This window comes from Eucyclogobius newberryi, unplaced genomic scaffold (assembly GCF_026437365.1).
Source record: "Eucyclogobius newberryi isolate DKJ021-1_F unplaced genomic scaffold, fEucNew1.0.hap1 SCAF_11, whole genome shotgun sequence".
Classification (NCBI taxonomy): Eukaryota; Metazoa; Chordata; class Actinopteri; order Gobiiformes; family Gobiidae; genus Eucyclogobius; species Eucyclogobius newberryi.
Genome location: NW_027315735.1, coordinates 35,733,420 through 35,743,045, shown reverse-complemented (window position 1 = coordinate 35,743,045; position 9,626 = coordinate 35,733,420).

Sequence of the window (9,626 nt, the reverse complement as noted above, 5' to 3'; positions counted from 1 at the left end):
GATGGTCTCACGCTGACTCATGCGCTGCAGATAAAACATGTGTCGTTTCCATGGAGATGAGTCATCCACTGATCAGATCCTCACATAACTGTGTTTCCCAACCTCGGGTGCGCGGGCCCCTGGGGAAGGCTTTAGCTTTGGAAAAGACGGTTAAATTGTGAAGTATCGGAAGAGAAAATACTGTGGCAGCAGCATTTGGCTAATGCTAACTCTTTCTCACTGCTAATGCTAATGTTTATTAAAATGTGAAATATAAAATAAACAATCAATAACATTTTAAAGTAAATATTGTTTTTATGTGAAGATTATATCAGTTTGAGTTTTTTAAAGTATGCCTCAACAATAGCATTAGCATTAGCGTTAGCATCTAGACACAAACACGTCCCTTTATAAACCGTACTCAGTAAAGTCTTTAACATGAGACATGTTCACGGCCTGATTCACCCGATTCTGCCCCGCCCACTTTCACCTCTTTTTCCCATGGCACTTGTAACGTTGTAACGTTGTAACAGCACTTCCGTTGTCATGGCACTTCCGTTGTCATGGCACTTCCGTTGTCATGGCACTTTGTCACAGTCTATTATTTTGAGTGATATTTTACACATTTTATGGCAGTAATATTAACCATGTAACTATATGACTTTTACTGAAATACATGGCGTTTTTTGCCTGACCAGCCGTTCCCAACTCGTTTTGACAGACGACTTCACAAAACCTGAGGCTCTGGGGCTCGACCGCAGCATTTCAATTTCGAGGGCGGAGTTTAGAGAGAGACAGAACCAATCACATAAACCCAGAAGTGACGCAAAAGACGCCACAGGCTTAACCGGATATGACGTAGCCCGTGTCAACAAGGCGTGTTCCGCGTTATCCGTCCTGAACGCAGAAAATGTCTCCTGAATCGCGATGACGCCCTTCGTATAACCGCATCTAATGCACGTTCATCACGGCGAGTAGAGCGGATCACGGGTCACGGGCCGGGTCACGAGCCGGGTCACGGGCCGGGTCACGGGCCGCGTCACGGGCCGCGTCACGGGCCGGGTCACGGGCCGCGTGACGGGCCGGGTCACGGGGCGCGTCACGGGCCGGGTCACGGGGCGCGTCACGGGCCGGGTCACGGGCCGCGTGACGGGCCGGGTCACGGGGCGCGTCACGGGCCGGGTCACGGGGCGCGTCACGGGCCGCGTCACGGGCCGGGTCACGGGGCGCGTCACGGGCCGGGTCACGGGGCGCGTCACGGGCCGGGTCACGGGCCGCGTCACGGGCCGGGTCACGGGCCGCGTCACGGGCCGGGTCACGGACCGCGTCACGGGCCGCGTCACGGGCCGGGTCACGGGCCGCGTCACGGGCCGGGTCACGGGCCGCGTCACGGGCCGCGTCACGGGCCGGGTCACGGGCCGGGTCACGGGCCGGGTCACTTCCGTATCATCAGTGTGAGGCGTTAAAACCTCCGCCTGGGATTGGATCGGACGATTATGGTTACGATTATTATACGACTTCATTGGCTCTGACTCGGGTTCCAGACCCTTCCGCATTTGAACAGAATGTGGGCGGGGCTGGCGGGTCAGGCAATGGCTTTTTAACGTGACAAATGTTGATACCTGAGCTCGGGACAAAGCCCTTCTCTATCGCACAATCTGCACTTTCAGATTAGACATTTTTATCAGTGTTTCTCACGTTGTGTAAACTTAAACCTGAAGCCAGTTTCTACACGCCGCTGAATTCCTCTCTCACTCCTACTCTCAACGCCCCTCCGCGCGGGTCGACGCCCCTCCGCGCGGGTCGACGCCCCTCCGCGCGGGTCGACGCCCCTCCGCGCGGGGCGGAGCTTCTCGTGGTGTTCCTCACACTCTGATGCGCTGGGTCTTGTCACAGTGAATTCCTGAAAGCTGCAAATCTGAGAGTTTATTCAAAAAGAACGTTTCACAACAGTTTGAACACGAGAGGCTTTTGTGATTAATGAACTTTGATGCAGTGATATTCTCTGTTAAAACAAATGGGTTTAAAATACTCTTAAAGGTGCACGGTGTCACGTTTCCATGGAGATATAACTGCTTTGCCGTGAATGTTCCACAGTGAAGCATTTCAAGTATCTATGTCCATCAGAAGAGCAGGTCACACCAAAGGAACAGGTCCACCTGAAGACACGAGACAGACTTAAGAGCTTTTAAGAGCTTTTAAGAGCTTTTAAGAGCCGTGTTATCATTGTTTTCTTTCTTTTCACTCACTCAGTTTGTGTGCAGAGTCATTCTTGCCTGTTCGAGTCCTCTTCATTCTCCAGTACTATGAGAAACTGCAATACTGCAATACTTTCCCTGAATGAATTAAAATAGAAGTCCCAAAGTTAGTTATGTCACTGTAAAACTGCTGCCTCTTCATGACACTGTATGTCACAGGTGAGATCAGGGAAAGAGAAAAACCTGTAGAGAATTGTGACCCTTTTCCTACTTTGCCTGTTTTTTCATAAGTATTTAGGGAAATTTAAGAATCTGACAAAGAACCATTTCTTTGGATGCAAATGCACAAGAACGATTTGTTTATTACATTTAAAATAACATTATAAATGTGGTGTAGAAGCCCATTACCAGCAGGAGGCCAGTCCTGACTCTGGCACCAGCAGGAGGCCAGTCCTGACTCTGGCACCAGCAGGAGGCCAGTCCTGACTCTGGCACCAGCAGGAGGCCAGTCCTGACTCTGGCACCAGCAGGAGGCCAGTCCTGACTCTGGCACCAGCAGGAGGCCAGTCCTGACTCTGGCACCAGCAGGAGGCCAGTCCTGACTCTGGCACCAGCAGGAGGCCAGTCCTGACTCTGGCACCAGCAGGAGGCCGGTCCATGTTTAGTCCTGACTCTGGCACCAGCAGGAGGCCGGTCCATGTTTAGTCCTGACTCTGGCACCAGCAGGAGGCCGGTCCATGTTTAGTCCTGACTCTGGCACCAGCAGGAGGCCAGTCCATGTTTAGTCCTGACTCTGGCACCAGCAGGAGGCCGCTCCATGTTTAGTCCTTACTCTGGCACCAGCAGGAGGCCGGTCCATGTTTAGTCCTGACTCTGGCACCAGCAGGAGGCCAGTCCATGTTTAGTCCTGACTCTGGCACCAGCAGGAGGCCAGTCCATGTTTAGTCCCGACTGGCACCAGCAGGAGGCCAGTCCATGTTTAGTCCTGACTCTGGCACCAGCAGGAGGCCGGTCCATGTTTAGTCCTGACTCTGGCACCAGCAGGAGGCCAGTCCATGTTTAGTCCTGACTCTGGCACCAGCAGGAGGCCAGTCCATGTTTAGTCCCGACTGGCACCAGCAGGAGGCCAGTCCATGTTTAGTCCTGACTCTGGCACCAGCAGGAGGCCGCTCCATGTTTAGTCCTTACTCTGGCACCAGCAGGAGGCCGGTCCATGTTTAGTCCTGACTCTGGCACCAGCAGGAGGCCAGTCCATGTTTAGTCCTGACTCTGGCACCAGCAGGAGGCCAGTCCATGTTTAGTCCCGACTGGCACCAGCAGGAGGCCAGTCCATGTTTAGTCCTGACTCTGGCACCAGCAGGAGGCTGGTCCATGTTTAGTCCTGACTCTGGCACCAGCAGGAGGCCGGTCCATGTTTAGTCCTGACTCTGGCACCAGCAGGAGGCCGGTCCATGTTTAGTCCTGACTCTGGCACCAGCAGGAGGCCGGTCCATGTTTAGTCCTGACTCTGGCACCAGCAGGAGGCCGGTCCATGTTTAGTCCTGACTCTGGCACCAGCAGGAGGCCGGTCCATGTTCAGTCCTGACTCTGGCACCAGCAGGAGGCTGGTCCATGGTGCCCGTAGTGACCAGAGCACTTGGGGGAGTGACCCCCAAATTGGAGGAGGAGCTTGAGCAGATCCAGGAAAAACATCTCGGTCCAGAAAAGTGCAGGAAGAGCAAAGATACTGAAGAGCCCTCATGTTACTGAAGGGACCCGAGCTATAATATACATATATATGTATATATATATACGTATATATATATATATATATATATATATATATATATATATGTATATATATGTATATATATATATATACATACATATATATACATATGTATATGGACCGAGCTTGAAGGGGAGGAATAGAGACGACCCACGGAGGGTGTGTCCTGTGTCCTCTACAGGATCTACCGTCTGCGGGTGACATAATGTATGAAACACACATATAATTAATGGCCAATTGAGGGGGTGAGACATGAGGGGTGAGACATGAGGGGGTGAGACATGAGGGGTGAGACATGAGGGGGTGAGACATGAGGGGTGAGACATGAGGGGGTGAGACATGAGGGGTGAGACATGAGGGGGTGAGACATGAGGGGTGAGACATGAGGGGGTGAGACATGAGGGGTGAGACATGAGGGGGTGAGACATGAGGGGATGAGACATGAGGGGTGAGACATGAGGGGATGAGACATGAGGGAGTGAGACATGAGGGGTGAGACATGAGGGGTGAGACATGAGGGGGTGAGACATGAGGGAGTGAGACATGAGGGGTGAGACATGAGGGGGTGAGACATGAGGGGTGAGACATGAGGGGGTGAGACATGAGGGGGTGAGACATGAGGGGTGAGACATGAGGGGGTGAGACATGAGGGGTGAGACATGAGGGGGTGAGACATGAGGGGTGAGACATGAGGGGGTGAGACATGAGGGGATGAGACATGAGGGGTGAGACATGAGGGGATGAGACATGAGGGAGTGAGACATGAGGGGTGAGACATGAGGGGTGAGACATGAGGGGGTGAGACATGAGGAAGTGAGACATGAGGGGTGAGACATGAGAGGGTGAGACATGAGGGAGTGAGACATGAGGGGTGAGACATGAGGGGGTGAGACATGAGGGGTGAGACATGAGGGGGTGAGACATGAGGGGGTGAGACATGAGGGGGTGAGACATGAGTAGTGAGACATGAGGGGGTGAGACATGAGGGGGTGAGACATGAGGGAGTGAGACATGAGGGGTGAGACAAGAGGAGTGAGACATGAGGGGTGAGACATGAGGGAGTGAGACATGAGGGGTGAGACAAGAGGGGTGAGACATGAGGGGTGAGACATGAGGGGTGAGACATGAGGGGTGAGACAAGAGGGAGTGAGACATGAGGGAGTGAGACATGAGGGGTGAGACAAGAGGGGTGAGACATGAGGGAGTGAGACATGAGGGAGTGAGACATGAGGGGTGAGACAAGAGGGGTGAGACATGAGGGAGTGAGACATGAGGGAGTGAGACATGAGGGGTGAGACAAGAGGGAGTGAGATATGAGGGAGTGAGACATGAGGGAGTGAGACATGAGGGGTGAGACAAGAGGGGTGAGACATGAGGGGTGAGACATGAGGGGATGAGACATGAGGGAGTGAGACATGAGGGGTGAGACATGAGGGGATGAGACATGAGGGGATGAGACATGAGGGAGTGAGATATGAGGGAGTGAGACATGAGGGAGTGAGACATGAGGGGTGAGACAAGAGGGGTGAGACATGAGGGGTGAGACATGAGGGGATGAGACATGAGGGAGTGAGACATGAGGGGGTGAGACATGAGGGGTGAGACATGAGGGGGTGAGACATGAGGGGGTGAGACATGAGGGGATGAGACATGAGGGGTGAGACATGAGGGGTGAGACATGAGGGGATGAGACATGAGGGGTGAGACATGAGGGGATGAGACATGAGGGAGTGAGACATGAGGGGTGAGACAAGAGGGGTGAGACATGAGGGGTGAGACATGAGGGGATGAGACATGAGGGAGTGAGACATGAGGGGTGAGACAAGAGGGGTGAGACATGAGGGGTGAGACATGAGGGAGTGAGACATGAGGGGTGAGACATGAGGGGGTGAGACATGAGGGGGTGAGACATGAGGGAGTGAGACATGAGGGGTGAGACAAGAGGGGTGAGACATGAGGGGTGAGACATGAGGGGATGAGACATGAGGGAGTGAGACATGAGGGGTGAGACAAGAGGGGTGAGACATGAGGGGTGAGACATGAGGGAGTGAGACATGAGGGAGTGAGACATGAGGGGTGAGACATGAGGGAGTGAGACAGGGGAGACAAAAAATGTTGAGTGTAACGTTGTGCCGGGGATTCCTGTGCAGGCTTCACTGAAACAGAAGCAGGAAAAAGCAGAGAATCCATGGGTCAAATCAAAGCTCACGACATGGAACAAGCCAATTCAAACATATCAATTAAATAAAGATGATTCAATGTTGAACTGTCTGGCTCTGATAAGAACAACCAAAGGCAAGAGTTTATTACGACACTTGACTGTAAAACCAAGAGTCATCGGTCAGCGCCGAGGGCTGATCTCTGTAAACAAATGAGCAGAAGAGCATTTGGACATTTGACTTTTCAAATCAGGAACGTCTCCTGCACGGTCCAATTAGGACTGTCCCGCACACGGGTCAGAACCGGGACACATCGAAGATACAGGATCAACCCCCCACGCAGTACACAACCCCCCACGCAGTACACAACCCCACGCAGTACACAACCCCACGCAGTACACAACCCCCCACGCAGTACACAACCCCATGCAGTACACAACCCCCACGCAGTACACAACCCCCCACGCAGTACACAACCCCCCACGCAGTACACAACCCCACGCAGTACACAACCCCCCACAGTACGCAACCCCACGCAGTACGCAACCCCATGCAGTACACAACCCCCCATGCAGTACGCAACCCCCCATGCAGTACACAACCCCCCACAGTACGCAACCCCACGCAGTACGCAACCCCATGCAGTACGCAACCCCCCATGCAGTACACAACCCCCCACGCAGTACACAACCCCACGCAGTACGCAACCCCCCACAGTACGCAACCCCCCACAGTACGCAACCAACCAACGCAGTACACAACCCCCCACGCAGTACACAACCCCACGCAGTACACAACCCCACGCAGTACGCAACCCCCCACAGTACGCAACCCCACGCAGTACGCAACCCCCCACAGTACGCAACCCCACGCAGTACGCAACCCCCCACAGTACGCAACCCCACGCAGTACGCAACCCCCCACAGTACGCAACCCCACGCAGTACGCAACCCCATGCAGTACACAACCCCCCATGCAGTACGCAACCCCCCATGCAGTACACAACCCCCCACAGTACGCAACCCCACGCAGTACGCAACCCCATGCAGTACGCAACCCCCCATGCAGTACACAACCCCCCACGCAGTACACAACCCCACGCAGTACGCAACCCCCCACAGTACGCAACCCCCCACAGTACGCAACCAACCAACGCAGTACACAACCCCCCACGCAGTACACAACCCCACGCAGTACACAACCCCACGCAGTACGCAACCCCCCACAGTACGCAACCCCACGCAGTACGCAACCCCCCACAGTACGCAACCCCACGCAGTACACAACCCCCCACAGTACGCAACCCCACGCAGTACACAACCCCCCACAGTACGCAACCCCACGCAGTACGCAACCCCATGCAGTACACAACCCCCCATGCAGTACGCAACCCCCCACAGTACGCAACCCCACGCAGTACACAACCCCCCACAGTACGCAACCCCACGCAGTACACAACCCCCCACAGTACGCAACCCCACGCAGTACGCAACCCCATGCAGTACACAACCCCCCACGCAGTACACAACCCCCCCCCCGCTTTAAAAAGAGGTTTTGATCCCTTACCAGGATGAACTAAGGTAAGTAAGTGAGCAAGTACGCAAGTAAGTAAATACATAAGTAAGTAAATACGTACGTAAGTAAATACGTAAGTAAGTAAATACGTAAGTAAGTAAATACATAAGTAAGTAAATACGTAAGTAAGTAAATACGTACGTAAGTAAATACGTAAGTAAGTAAATACGTAAGTAAGTAAATACGTAAGTAAGTAAATACGTACGTAAGTAGAGATGTAAGTAAGTAAATACATAAGTAAGTAAATACGTAAGTAAGTAAATACGTAAGTAAGTAAATACGTAAGTAAGTAAATACGTACGTAAGTAAATACGTAAGTAAGTAAATACATAAGTAAGTAAATACATAAGTAAGTAAATACGTAAGTAAGTAAATACGTACGTAAGTAAATACGTAAGTAAGTAAATACATAAGTAAGTAAATACGTAAGTAAATACGTAAGTAAGTAAATACATAAGTAAGTAAATATTCAAGACCAAAGGTACTCTGGTGATCTGAAACACGTCCATGTGAGTGTGCGACGGCCTCTGGACATTCTGAGGATCTAAAGTTAAATACACAGAGCGAGACAGCCTCAGGCACACGTCTACTTCAAATACCTTCAGCACAAACACACTCACACACATGATTAAACATCACTCCAAATGCACTTTTCGTGTAAAAGTTCAAAGCGACAGCAGCGAGGACGAGAGCGACGAGCCACCGAGTCGTTTTCTGCCTCTGAACGACGAAACGATGAAACGTCTCGAATGATTGAACACAAAACGCTCTTGTATTTGAATAAACGCCACGTAGACGAGTTGAATTGCCACCGAAGAACATTATCGAGGACAAAAGAGAGTATCGTTCTAAACCGTCTGTGGCGTTGGTTTGCTTTGGTGAATCTTGCGTTCGCTCGTAAAGTGACGCCGTCGTTAATCGCCGTAAAAGCTTTAACTATCGACAAGTCTGGACGTTTGACCCAGGAACAAGCGCCGGCGTTTGCAAATCATTTTCTATCTTTTGCCACGCGTATATTTTGTATCCATCGAATCTGAATCCGAGCGTGTCCAGCAGTCGATCACGAACAAACAAAAATACTACTAGTACTACAAACTACGAATACTACTATAGTGCATCCTTAATTAGTGTTTCACCTCTGAACGTTATTTTGAGTTGTACAAGCTAAAATGCATAAAACATTATTTATCTTGTTTTGAGGCAATATCTGCAACATGTGTTAGATTTTTAGGCTTATTTCATTTTCTATATTTATTTAGGATGTTTTTAAAATGTAAAGATGTGAGAATTCATGCAAATAAAGTGTTAGTATAGGTTTTAAATTAAATTAAAAGAAGATTATTTTAGGCTATATTAAAAAATAAGTTATAATTATTATATTATTATTATTTGTATTTATTTACGTTTTTGTTTTTTGTGTTTTATGGTTAATTTTAGTTTTTTTGTCTTAAATTGTTGCTTTTTAATATGCGTTTTGAACTTATTTTGTTGCTTTTTAATATGTGTTTTGTGCTTATTTTGTTGCTTTTTAATATGTGTTTTGTGCTTATTTTAAGATGCATTAAGGCTTTGATGTTTATACATTTTAATCTTAAACAAACGCATAGTTTTATATTTCAGAAGATGTAGTTTGGCACTTTCTCTTTTTGGTTGTTTTGAGCTTCCGTTTCTCGCGGGGCTTGACTCCGCCCCTCACGTGCTCAACTCCGCCCCTCACGTGCTCAGGTAACATCGCCCGCAGGTGTCAGGTGAACAGAGCCACGCCCCCACACATTCCCGCTCTTCCTTATATGGTCCTGATCCCAGCTCGGCTCCCGATTGGTCCAGAGTGGCGGGGTTTGGACACGCCTTCCGCAGACCTGGTTTGTACTTTTAGCAGGTCTGAAGTGAGACAAGCGCCGACAGGAGAATGTGCAAAAAGTACTATTATTACTCATCAAAGCAGTA